Below are 14,006 nucleotides of genomic sequence, written 5' to 3'. Positions count from 1 at the left end.
TGCCAAAGCTTCACTGTGGACACAGCATACGCAGAGGATATCTCAGCCAGAGCTGTTGTAGACTGGTGTCCACCTAGAGGCACTTGCTGTCCAGCCTCTCCTTGCTGTAGGTAACTATTTTCTGCCCCAAAATCACTGTTGTCCATCAAGCAACTGATGTTGCCCTCTTTCCCAGTTGTCGCCAACAGTTTTCTGCATCCAAAAGGCTGTATTTGGTGATGTCTATCTCTGATCAGCTTGCATTTACTGCTCGTCTGCAGAGAACATCAGCTGGTGATCCATTTTCAGGCTGTGTTTTCAGCAAAGAGCTGCTGCCTATTGTCATCCATATCAGCTGCCCTCTGCATTTGCTGTTTTCTCTCACCTCACTGCCCATCCACTACTGCGTTTGCTGCTGCCAGACACTTTCGGAGTCTGCCTTGCTGCGTCTCAGGATCCGTTGAAGTATGATACACTCTTCAACTCATACTCTCTAGCCTGTCCCTCCAGACATGGGAGTTTGGGGGTTAGTATTCATTCAATACATAGTGTGTTTGCTGCATTGAGCATTATATTCTATTCATATTGATTCACTTAACTATTCACTATGTTCATTGTCTCCGCCGGTGCATTTTACGAGGTCCCCTTAGTCAATCACCTTGCGCATCATCCTCTTTGAGGAGCAACTATTAGCCGTCCGTGCCACAAAGCTGGAGTTGAAAGAAACAACGATCTTTGGTCAGGTCGTTTGACACCCCCCATCAAGGGCCCAGTTGCCGGATTCGCTCTACTCCACGCTGCGTATTGGCACAGTGCAGATCGCGGAGGCAGTCTTCATGGGTCAAGGGATCTTCATGGTTCGACTCACCTCTGCGGATGCAGCTCGTGAGTTAGTGAAGAGCTCGCCCTATGCCTCCACGAAGGGAGTCATTTACATGGTTCCCTGGTATAGCGGCTTCATAGTGGAGACATTTGCACTCCGTAACAGATTTCTCAGATATCCAATCACCTTACTTTTCCCCGGACTGGTGGTAGAAGGGCGAACGACCCCCCCCCCCTTTCCCTTGGCAAAGCACTCTGGAGCCCCCCCTACCCGCCCCTCTTGGCAGGACCGCAGTCCCCCACATCCACCACCCGTGCCATAGACTACCTCACCTAAGATCCCACAGTCTCCACACCCACCCCCCTCCACAAACCCTGGCCCATAACCCCTCCCTTGTAGGGCCACCAGTTCCCCCCCCCCCCCAAACACCCGCCACATACCTCCGACCATCCCACCATCCCTCGATCCTCTTCCCCCCCACTACCTCCCCTGCCGAGAGCCCCGCCCCCCCCTCCCCCCTCCCAAGACCCACCCCCCTAGATCCCCCCCAAACCCAGCCCCCCTCCTCCAATAGGAGGTGATGAGCCACAACACATGCCTACATCCTCCTCGCACTAGCAATTTTTCCCCTCGCACACAATCACCAGCTCATCTGCCCCTGCTGCCCGTCACACTTTCTTGAGATAGGCACACTTGTTGCTACGGGAGTTCTTTTGTAGTGGCCCGTGGTCCTACCTGAGAGTTGCGGAGCGCGGAGAGTTCCCACTACCTTTAGAGGTAGGGATCTTCGTGGTTCGTAAGTCAAGGAGGAGCAAGGTCCATCTACTAGCACCACCGGATGGACTAAACTACGCTTTTTTCTTTCAGTCCTCTCACTCAGGGGATTGGACGACAACAGTGATAGAGGAGTTGAAGAGCCAAGTGGCGGACCACGTCTCCCAGTGGATGGGAGAAGGGCTAGCACTATTTGCACAGCAGTGGCCTGGTTCTATGATGGACATTAACTAGTGGCCTGGTGCTGAGGTCCCACACTTGAGCATTATATTTCGAGCCCCTCCACAGTGGAGAGCTCCAAGGGATGTGATCGAGCCGCCCCTGGCACAGGCAGCCCGTTTCTACCAGTGTACAAAGTCATGACTCTTAGTATAGCTGATAGATGCATTGATAGTACCACTTGGAGCATCTATCACCCCTATGGTTCGCCCGAGGGCCACCATGGGGGACTGGAGCTCACCGTCCAAGCTTGCGGCAAAGTAGACTTGCATGGCCCATCGTTTTTCCTCCTCATTAACAACCTCCACACCGAACAGATGCTTGTTCAGTCAGTCACAAGTTTCCCCATGAGCTTACACCTTGCATCTTGGAATGTGAATAGTCTCCACTACAGTGGGTCACGTGGTTCCAAGAAGTTGATTGTTTGGTAGGAGTTGTAGCCGGCCCTTGCGGGACGGTTAGACATCCTACTTCTACAGAAGCACAAGCTCACCCCTGCCCAAGCCCATCAGGTAGGGAAGGTTCTCCCAGGCACATCACACACCTAACTGGGAGTACGCCATCGGTGCCCACGGTAGGAGTGGAGACGTATGCACCTCTATTGGCCAAAGCCTTACCACCTGCTTACGAGATCATAGGTCGATTGTGGCAGGGAGAGTTCTATGGGTCACGTTGGATATTGGGGACTTGTGCCTCGGAGTCCTCAATGTCTATGCCCCCACTGAGGTTAGGGCACGCAACAAGTTCTAGGTGGAGATTGCAGCACAACTCCCAGAGGTGGACTCCTAGATTGTTGGAGGAGACTTCAACCTAAAGCCCTTAGAGGACCAATAGGATAGAGGCAGAAACTACCAAGGCATGGCTGGGAAGGAGCAAGAGGCATGGAAGATCTTCTTACTGGCAATAGAAACTCGTGATGCTTGGAGAGACCCAGCTTTTCACAAGAGGAAAAGGTCGTTGGACTTCTCGTGGGGATACAGGCGGCTAGGCGGAGTCTTGCTGGAGCAGTTGGACAGGTTCTATGTGGGAGAGTTGGGATGCTCTCGTGGAGGCTAGATAGGGCAGTTGGCTAGCACCACTCTGTCCCTGGTCCTCCTGGCACTTGACCCCTCTACATCTTTCCTAGGTACACAATCATGCCATATCCTCGACTCGATCTACAAGAGAGAAGAGGTGAAGAGACATATAGAGCAGATTTGAAATAGGGAGTCCAGTAGGAGGGACCGGACCGCAGAGAAGGTTGCAGAGGTCCTAGCCGAGTCGAGTAGTGTCTGCGAGGAGGCCGCCCTATAGGTCAAGCAACAGTGCTGGGAGGAAGAGAGAGCACTCCAACGGGACCTAGTAGCCACGCAAAGATTATTATAGGAGACACCAGGGGATCCCATCCTCCCTGCACAGGAGGTGCGCGCACGAGCAGCCATCATCGACCTAGAGAACAAGCGCTCGGAGTTCTCATTCCGCACCTTAGCAACCTTCTAGGCACATAAGGGGGACACGATGTGCAGGGAGTTCTTTCAGCCACACCAGCCCTGCACCTTAGGAGAGCAGATATACAGTCTTCGGGATCAGTATGGGAGGATTTGCTCTAGCCCAGACGAGGTGATGAAGATTGCCCACAACTACTACAGACGCCTTTTCCAATAGGAGACAGCCTCAGCCAGAGAACAGCATTGCAGACAGCAGGGTTGGGATCACATCCTGTCCCTCATCACAGAGGAGATGGGACGCTCCCTCCTAGTCCCCTTCACAGAGAAGGAATTAGAGAAGGCTTTCCACACACGGGACGGGCAAAACTGCCCAAGAGAGGAGGTAGTGAAGGACCCCTTCACTACCTACTACAGAGGACAGCATTGCAGATAGTAGGGCTAGGATCACATCCCATCCCTCATCACAGAGGAGATGGGACGCTCCCTCCTAGTCCCCTTCACAGAGAAGGAATTAGAGGAGGCTTTCCACACACGGGACGGGAAAAACTGCCCAGGAGAGGAGGTAGTGAAGGACCCCTTATTGCTGGCTTTCCATGAGATTTTCAAATCAGGTCGAATGCCAGGGAGTTTATCGGTAGGTCTTATTAGTCTCCTCTCCAAAGGGGGAGACCGGTTAGAGCTATCTCAATGGAGACCGATCACCCTGTTGCCAGTTGTCTATAAGGCACTAACAAAGATGATTGGTAGGCGACTGTGCCCCGTGCTTCCAGACATCATTAATGACACACTGACAAGCTTTTTCCAGGATAGGAGCATCCTAGGCAATGTCTTTACCTTCTTTGAGGCGACAGACTGGGCCCAGCACAGTGGTCAGGGATTGGCGGTACTACTGAAATTTGGAAAAGCCTATGACAGGGTAGACTGAAACTTCTTGGAGGGTACCATAGAGAGGTGGGGCTTCCCCCAAGCATGGATCCATGGGATCTCTGCACTCTACAAATCGGCCACCAACAGGGTTCTCATAGATGGCAGGAGAGGGGAGGAGTTTCGACTAGAGAGATCGATACGGCAAGGCTGCTACTGGCCCCCTATCTGTTTCTACTCTTTGCAAAAGCGATGTCTCACTTCCTCAGATCACGTGAGTGGGTTACGCGGCCTCCGACATCCAGTGAGAGAGGAGACGGAGCCGTTACACTCAGAGTATACAAATGATACATCACTTTACATAGAGGACGATGAGTTGATGCTAGAGAGGGTGAGACTAGCTCTTGAGGTGTTCTGCACTACAACATAAGCGAAAATCAACTGGCGGAAGTCGGTTGGTTTCCTTACAGATCTAGACTCCAGTACGGAGTGGAGCGTCCACTTGGGATTTAGATGGGTGCGCAGAGGGCAGACGGTCCGCTACCTAGGGTTCCACGTGGGACTCGACATCACCCCCGCCTAGCAGTTTCTCCCAATCTTCGACTCTATTCGGAGAAAGCTGAACTATTGGAGTACTGCTCGCCTCTCCCTTGCGGGCCGAGCCCTAGTGATCAACCAGGTCCTCCTAGAGACGGCTTGGTACATCGCCTCATGCCGGTGCTTCTCCTCGTCCTGTATTGCTCAGCTTTGCTGCCTAGTGTGGAATATCCTCTGGGCCGGGTCGGAAGGTTCCAGGGACTCTCGGGCCAAGGTGGCATGGGTGACCGTCATCCGGGATCGGTCAGAGGGAGGGCTTGGGATCATTGACCCAAAGTATGAGAGTATGGCCCTTTTGGGAAAGCTTGTAGTCTGTGGTCTCACACTAGGAGGGAAAACTTGGAAGGTCCTATTGCAGGACGGCCTCCAGGAGTGCAGACCAAGGCTTGGCGAGGATTGGAGACCGTCCTTGAGATGGATCTTCAGGACAGCCCAGATCACCGCCCCAGATCCCCCTTCTTGCACAGCTTACTTTGTGTGTGGCAGGGCCTCCATAAGACCCTAACTCAAAGTCCCCCAGGTTGCCAGGAGGAGATAGACCGTCAATCGATGATCTGGAACCCCCAGGTCAGAGATTAGGATGGGGTACAGATCAGCGAGTGCCCCTACATCTAGTGGGCTGGTTGGGAGGCCGGCCCGGCTCGCACCATTAGGACCTGGCAGAAGGTGTACAGGTTGGTGGATGAGGTGTTGCAGCAGGCATCAGGTTGCCAGAGAGGAGTCGAGTTGAGAAGAAGGGAGATTGACGCATCAATACCTCAGGAGTGGCTTGGCCCTGACAAGTACCCCCCTACAAGTGGCAGGCAGAGTGGGCAGCGCCCCACAAGGGACTTTCTTCACCGTTCAGGACGGGGGGCGTCTGGCCCTTGAAAGAGGGCAACAAGATGAGGGGATCATAGAAACATGAAACGGGGAACGGGAACGGGGAACGGGGATGGGGACGGGGACGGGGACGTGGAAACGGGAACGGCATTTAAAAAATTAAAATTCATGAAAAGAATTTAATATTTCACTCATAATCCATGTGGACTCTGGAGTGTTAAACCTTAAAACTAAGGTATATAATCCACAAGGACAAATCATTTAAGTTTTAACTTTAAGATATCATGCATCATTCTAAAACTACTCATTAGAAATTGAATTGCAACTTACAAGGCTCAAGAGGTAAGCTATTCAATTATAAATAATAAAATGCATAATACATATGCCACAAATGATAAAACAATGAACAATGAACTAAACTTTAAAGTCTAAGCTAAAAGAACATGCCTATGGTCCCATTGCCAAAAACTTAAAAGATTACAAATATGAAATTGGAGTCTAATCTTTGAAAGAACATGCTCATTGCCCCAAAAAAGACTATAAATATAAAGTCTAATCTCTAGACTGAAGCAAAATGCGGCATGCCGAAATAGCCCAAAGGACAATTGCAAGAGTCAAGTACAAATATAATATCGGCATGGCACAACTGTCAACAGCCCAAGTGTCACACTGTCCATCAATGATCATAATATCATATACAATGTACATGTGCCATGTATCATGAGACTCATGATAAGTAAACTAAATCAAAGATCATAATCATGATCTGAGGCTGCTCTAGCTACTCCTAAAGTGCCAGCCTCATCATCAAGTGTACCATGAATTGCTGCATCTCCCTCAACATCAGCATGTATCTCCTCTTCGTGCTGCATCTCCCACTCTGTGAATGGATCGGGCTTTGTTGTCATATTGTTACATAACATCCTCAAATTAGCACTAACAAATACTAGATCATTTGCTCTCTCCACACCAAGAGAAATTCTCTTCTTTGAAGCAATGTGAGTGTATATACTCCACAATTGCTCCAAACAAGAGAAGCTAACTCACTGACTCAAAATATGGATGGCTAGTTGCTGCAACTCAGGACCATCCAAACTATAGTCCTCCCACCACAAAGCTACCCCAATCTTACAGCAATCCTCTTGTGCATCCCCATAACCAAAAGAACCCCGAAAGGTCCTATACCATGAAAGTTGATCTCTGATCTTTCGTCTAGTGTCATGATCAGGCACTAGACGAGACAATATAAGTCTCCATGCATTCATAACCTCAGTGTCATTCTCCTGACCCTTGCCCTGGAACTCAGGATCCACAACAAATGGAGCTGCATGCATGGGTGAGCTATAGGAGTTCCACCTCGTCACAACTAAAAGGTGTATCTCCTTATACGCCTCATCATTTGGTGCCAACTCTTGCAACTTTTCATTTAGCCTATCCATAGCCCCATATACCTTGCCAATGCAAGGTTGCATAGCATCCATAACCCTCAATAAATATACAATAGGTGATACCATAGCATCTATCCATTTTACATCATCCCAAAAAGTGGAGTTATTTGCTTTCTCCAAGCATAAGATACCTGTAGGAGTATCTGCCAATGTTGATGAGGTAAACTCATCACTAAGAAATAACTGCCTCAAGGCACCACTGCATTCTCTTAACCTGCCTAGCATCAAGAAGTTAAAGGAAAATCTAGTATTAGAGTATTTTACCCACAAAGAGAAGTGATGGCAAAGAAACTAGTGATTCAAAACAAAGGTAACCATTTGAGCTCCTTACTCTATGACAGGTGCAATCCATGACAAGTTACCAATATCCTTTAGTAGGTTGTTCAAGCAATGAGCCATACAATATGATACTGTGATATGCAGATATTATCCCTGGATAACAACACCTGCTGCCCTATTTGCGGGCTCTCCATCTGCAACAAATCCCACAACATGCTCTGGGCCAATAAGTCCAACACCTGTAACCCACTCTACTGCAAGTACATCTGCTGACTTTCCTGTCCCCGATGCATCATGTGAAGATATGAAATACATTTCTCCACGAGAATAAGCAACCATACCATGAATGGATCGCTTGCGTGTATCACTTCAACCATCAACAATCAAGGAAACTCCATTTTTAGCCCACATGCTCTTTCTAGTCACTGCTGCATGCTCAACAAGGCGCTTTTCCTTGTCGAGCAAAGTGGTGCGTAAGATCTCTCATGATAGAGGTATATACGAAGGGCCATACTCACTAATATTCTTGCACATCCATTTAAAATACTCTGACCTGGCTGTACGAAATTGAATGTGGTCATGATAAAAAAAGCGTGCCACTGATGTATCCACATCTTCCTTCTTGGGATCCCAACTAGCATCAAGTGTGCTATGTCTACGTGCAACATGTGGTGTTGTTGATGCCATGGCCAATGCAATGCATGCAATAGGTGTGGAGGTAGCACTTTTTGATACTGACCTTGCTCTAGATACATCTGATGGGGATGGTGTCACAAAAGTTGCAAGGTCAACTGCAACACGTCATGGTCTAGATGCAAGATAAACTTGTTGACCTGCTACACGGTCACGAAGCTCGCTTTGCTTCTCCAAGGTCACATTCGGACAAACTTGTGCCTCTGAATTTGGCTCATGTAGGAGATGAGCTCGGACCTGATTATACATAAATATTAAAATGGAACAAGTGGCAATTGGTATTTCATATTCTAATATTTAAGTAACTTTGAAAAATTAAAATCAATAAAAATTAGAAATACAAAAGCTCGACTCAATGGATTACCTTGTTTGCTCCACTAGTTCGCTTGTATGGGCAAAGCTTGCAAGTCCATGGTCGAGATCCTCCACCACTCAATGGGCGGTCAACATTTACTTCTTCCCACCATGACCAATCATCGGACCTTCTTCCTCGACCACCAACCCGACGAGCGGGGCGGGAACATGAAGCCATTTCAGGCTGAAAATTGAAGGCTCAAGAGTCGAGAGAAGGAAAAATTGAAGGCTCGAGAGAAGGGAGAAAGCTCAAGAGTCAAGACTGACTCAAGAATTGAGAGAGAAGGGAAAAGGAGAGAAGGGAGAAGAAGAAGAGAAGACAAGAACTTGGAACTTGGAGAAGAAGGAAGACTCAAGAGAAGAGGAGAAGAAGGAAGAGAAGGGAGAAGGTTCAAGGAAGAAGGAAGAAGAGAAGGGAGAAGTGAAGAGAAGGAAGAAGGAAGAAGAGAAGGAAGAGAAGGAAGAGAAAGAAGAAGAAGGAAGAGAACTTAGAAGGAAGAGAAGGAAGAGAACTTAGAAGGAAGAGGTTGGAGGTGGGAGGAGACGGGGCCCATGGGACTGGCACAGGCTGCAACGCAGCACAGAACGGAGGGGCGCAGGCGATCTCGAGCAGGAGTAGTGGCACTGGGCAGATGATCTGGAGTGGGAGCAAGACGCAGTCACAGATCATCCAAGCGGGATCAGCGGGGAGCCAGCCACAGGTAAGTGGTACCACGTGGCATTCCTTGTCCCGTTTCAGATAGGGAACGCATTCCCTGTCTGAAACGGAACAGAGAACGTTCCACCAATTCGGAACGTGGTCCACGACGGATTCGTGCTGGGAACGGCGATTCCACATGCCGGGGGGGGGTTCCAGCCGTTTCCTGTCACTATGGAGGGGATAGCTGCCCTTTCGTGGAGGAGGATTCAGCTGGTGGGCCTTCAGTGGAAGACATGGCGACTGGACCCCTATGTTCTCTGAAAGGAGCTCAGGGAGTCACTCCTTTGGATCTGGGAGGGCAGACCACTTGATGAGCTGGAGTGGGATCTAGGAGAGTGGCTATGGCCGGCCACTGCGGTCACCAAGAAGCCACGAAGGTTCCTGGAGTACACAGTCAGCATTGGCAGACACGTGTTGATGTAGGAGGACATGCACTAGGCGCCATCGCATAGCAGGTACTGGGCAGAGCACAACATCATGGATGCTTTCCAACGGACTTTCTGACGCCGCCTATGAGAGAGCTGGAGGCCAAGGAGGGTATCGTATTTCGCATGGCTGGTGGCACATGGAGGCCTAGCGGTAGGGAGTTGATTAGCCCAGATGCTAAAGGATGGAGGATGTAAACGCTGCACACAGCAGCTTCTAGAAACTCCAAAGCACTGCCTCTGGTCATGTGAGGTGGCATAGCTAGTGTGGAGAGGAGCATGCCGCATCCTCCGCCGCATAGTTCCCAGCCTTGGATATATCTCATGGGGAGCTTTCTGCTAGTAGGCACTCAGCCAAGGTCATCACCTTCTCTATGAGGCCGGGATGTAGGACACGATCTTCCTTATTGAGGCTGGGTCGTGCACAGTAGCTGGTTTGGAGACTCTACCCATCCGCCAGGTACTGGAGCCCACAGCAGACCGCTCTAAGGTATGGGAGATCGTAAGGAGTCTCACTGGATGGCACGTCTGGAAGGCGCGTTGTCAAGAGGTTTTTGGAGGAGAGAGACTTTCTGTACATGCGACTTTGACAGAGCTCTGGACCTCCATCATTCACTCGCTTCGCGGCCGATGGGACCAGGTACATGGCAAGTCTCGAGCTCGTCAGGAGCTCTATCTTCACTTCATGCGCACTTGGGACTGCTTGGACTTGTTTTTCGTGATGCAGGCAAGCAGCCCTAAATGACAATACACCCTCCATCCATGGCTTCTTGCCCCCATTTCCCCTAGACCGCCCTGAGGGGCCTGTATATTTGATATTTCTGTGACTTTGTATCAGCTCCAGCTAGTCTATTGAGCAAGAGCATTTCTTTGTATTCAAGGTTTTTCTAAAGTAATATAATTAGCCACACTTTATTTGCAACAAAAAAAAAAATCAGTTTGTGCTTTGTCGTACGATGGTATTTGAGTTTTTTTGTTAGGGCATTTCTTTACATGGTATCAAAGTTAGATACTTTATGAAGAATCCTAGACCTTGATCTCAAAACTCTTCTCACAAGCTAAGAGCTACAATAGGACAAATGACATCAAACACTTCTACACCTACTTGGTCCCCAAAGGGGCCTATGTCGAGAATTGAGGAGTTGCGTCCATTGCCAACTCCACAAGATTCCGACATGGGCGGAGATCCTTTTGACTACGTTGGAGACACGCATCACTATTCCATCACATATGAGGAGCGACAACTGACCTTGGCTCACAAAGCCAGGAAGACCAAAGAGCTATGTTAACAAGCCTTTAAACAAAAGCTGTGTGACGAAGGTATACTTCATTCTTTCTTGTCAGATGTAGTGCACAAGTTAGATGATGTTGCAAGGCCTTTGAGAACTCCATTAGGGATGGGCCCCCTCTTCGAGAAAGAGATCCAAAGTATGTTCCCTGCTTTTAGCCTATCTCTTCTACTTCGATGCAAGATACACAAGCTTTTACTTTTGTCCCTTCATCATGCAGGATGATGCCAATGTGTAGGAGCTAACCCCAAATGTGGAGGAAGCCAACGCCAAGATGGAAAGATGGCACCACTCATGTATATTGATACAAGAAGGGGTGATTATAAGAAAAAGACCAATATCTTTTCTTCTACCTTTCCTTATTTAATTTTGCTTTTCAAAGTTGGTGTATCCTCTTCTTTACATTCTACATCTTCATCTTCATTTCAATTTCCATTCAATGCACCTTCATCATCATTTCAACAATAGTTTCAAAACCGACTCATCCCACCTCTTGAGAAACCACTTCTATAGTTTAGTCACTTTAGTTGGGGTTTCACACTGACAGTCCCAAAAAGGATCGGCACCCCCATTCTAGGCACTTAATTAGTGGGCACCCACATAGTGGTGCACCACCCTAGACTAGTTCGGGCCTTCATATAGACCACCTCTCCCCTCATTTATACACCCATCTCTCTCATTCATCCCACACTTTCTCGTCGTCATTCCAACACTCTTCTCTCTCCTCACCATTTTTGCTCGGCCTATTGGAGGACATTGTAGTTCTTGGCCACCTTCCATCATCTTCTCACCTAGCGACAACTCCCTTCCATCTTGCAATAGGATCTAGGTTCATGTTTTGTACTCTAGGAGGATCTCCACCAGACGTCAGCTCCTACACATCTCACGTCATCCTGTTTAGTCCCACGTATTTGTGTTTGCACCCTATGGACACTCCTCACATTTGACATCATCCTCCTGCTCCAAGCATTAGCATCAACGCTATTCTCCCAATGTTTGGCAACTCACAAATATCCTAGGTATTTGCATTTGCAAATTGACCCACTTCTTGGCATTAAAGAATTGTGCTTTGCTCCCTCAACAGTTGGTTATCAAGTTATTCATCCCTGACAACATTAGAGAACTGCGCTTTGCCCCCCCTTCAGTTGTCCTTCACCTTCCAATGATTACTTTGATAGCCCAATGCTCGAAGGACTGCGTTTTGCTCCCTTCACTACACAGATTCCTTTAGGTGTTGCCGCCTGATTCAAATAGGACAATGCAGTCATCTTCAAAGCTTTGGCTCCCCTATATCAAAATTTCTTCACATAGCATGATTGAATACTTTGTCATTTCTTCTTTTGTGGTTTTTGAGTTTTCTTCTTTGTCAGTATTTACCATACAAACACTCTGTTTCTCCCTACAAACCATACTGCCTCTCTGGTTTGTCACATATTTGACATCACCTAGTTCTTCAACAGCATCACCCTTACCTTTTTCACCATTTATCTTGATATATTAGACACCACATAGCACTGCACACACCATATTCAGTGGTCTCTTAAACATAGGCACAAGCTTTAGAACCTCTATACCTTTAGTTTCGGATAGTGCTCATGCACCTTCAGGCTCCATCCTACATACCTCTCGGTTGCACGGTTACACCTAGCATAAGGTACCTTCTCCTACTTACCTAGGTATCGATCAACTGGTACCACAATTTTGCCTCCATGGCTTTACCTAGTAGATCTACTAGTCATTCTGTTGTGCCCTAGTTTGACATTTAGAGAGGGCTTTCACGTTCCAATGCCTCCGCCTTTATGGGCACCTTATGAAAAAAATTCATGTTTCAATGCCTCCACCATCGGCACCATATGGATACTCGTAGCCTACTTCTACCTACCCATCTTCTATTCCTTCTTATCCCCCTCCCTCCTTTTTAATCTACAATGAGAAAAAATGAGCTCTTTTTATAAGAAAAAGGGAAAAGCTAGTGCAAAAAGGAAAATTCAAGTAACAAAAGATAAGTGTGAGGTGTGACAAGTGGTAGAATACTTAGAAGCTTGTGTGACAAGTGTTCTGACACTTATCTCTTCTCTATGGCTTTCCTTTTTGGGTTAAAAACTATCAAGAATAGAAACAACCAACTTTAGATTCACTTAAGCAATGCTAGAACACAAAACTTACTATTTTTAGAATATCATTCCTATTTTTTAGGACTCATTTTTAGGCTAATCCAAGGCTCCTAAAATTTAGGAACCTATAATTTATTGGCCTAGGTGTGAAATAATTGCGCAATTAAATGAAGAGAATTAATTAATTAATTAATGCACAATGACATCCAATCACAAAAGAGAAGGGATGTATTAATGAATGTGAGAGAGAGTATAATGCTCAAGGTGATCACAATGAAAATGCCACACTTATGTACTAATGACACACAAAGTATCTTTTTATAAAATGAAATTCTAAATGGCTTAACCATTATAGGAAACCCTAATTGAAGCCCAAACCCTAGTATCACTTAGTATTTAGAACACTAGGGACAACCACTACATTTAATGACAATTTAAATGCCTAGGGATCCGAACTCATGAATCAAAGGGCATCAATACATAGCTAATGAGATGGCATAAATACTCTTCTCCATGGAATAGGCGAACTCATCTAGGAACAATAACAAAATCCTAAAAAATAAAAAGAGAGAGAAGGTCATGGTTGCATCAGTTTATCCAAGTGGATATAGCAACCTATAATAATACAAAGTATGATAGATCATTGCCAAGTGGCGGTACACGTAGGGCATGGAGGAGCAACGCAGAGCACCAGAGACGGCGCAGACAAAGAAGGAGACAAAGAAGGAGACAAAGATAATGACAACGAAAGTGCACGTACAAGGAACAGAGGCAAGAGTAAAGAGGCCCAAAGCTAAGATAAGCAGAGGGATGGTGGAAAGTGGTCAAGGACCTTAGACCACCAGCCATACGATGCTACCCCAACCTCCTATGGCTTCCACAACCACTCCCTTGGTTATCCAAGAGCTAGAGATTCTGCGGCAAATTATTGTAGCACCACAAATAGACACAATGTAGCCCACAAAGGCAATTATACTAGTAGTGACTCGAGAGATGCAATAGGCTACAAACGCGCCCCCGTCTCCTGGACTTTTACTTCGCCAAGTGGCGATCCCAGAGTTGATCCCGTCGCAAGTACCTATACCCAGCAAGGTGAGAAGGGTGAGGAGACACAAGAGAATGAGTAGGTGGTAGAGGACTTGAATGCATACTCCGAGGATTTCCCCCCACTCCACTCTGTAGCAGAGATAGCAAAGAGG

General features: G+C 47.5%; 1 protein-coding gene across 3 annotated transcripts in view; it reads right to left on the bottom strand.

Moving 5' to 3' along the window:
- The window catches only part of LOC148040975 (inorganic pyrophosphatase TTM1-like), a 138,167-nt gene that overhangs the window by 34,532 nt on the left and 89,629 nt on the right, over nt 1-14,006 (bottom strand). The gene's annotated exons all lie outside the window — the stretch shown is intronic.

This window comes from Lygodium microphyllum, chromosome 1, assembly GCF_053477565.2.
Source record: "Lygodium microphyllum isolate KBCC chromosome 1, Lygodium_microphyllum_v1.1.10, whole genome shotgun sequence".
Classification (NCBI taxonomy): Eukaryota; Viridiplantae; Streptophyta; class Polypodiopsida; order Schizaeales; family Lygodiaceae; genus Lygodium; species Lygodium microphyllum.
This window is presented reverse-complemented; position numbering and strand designations above follow the sequence as displayed.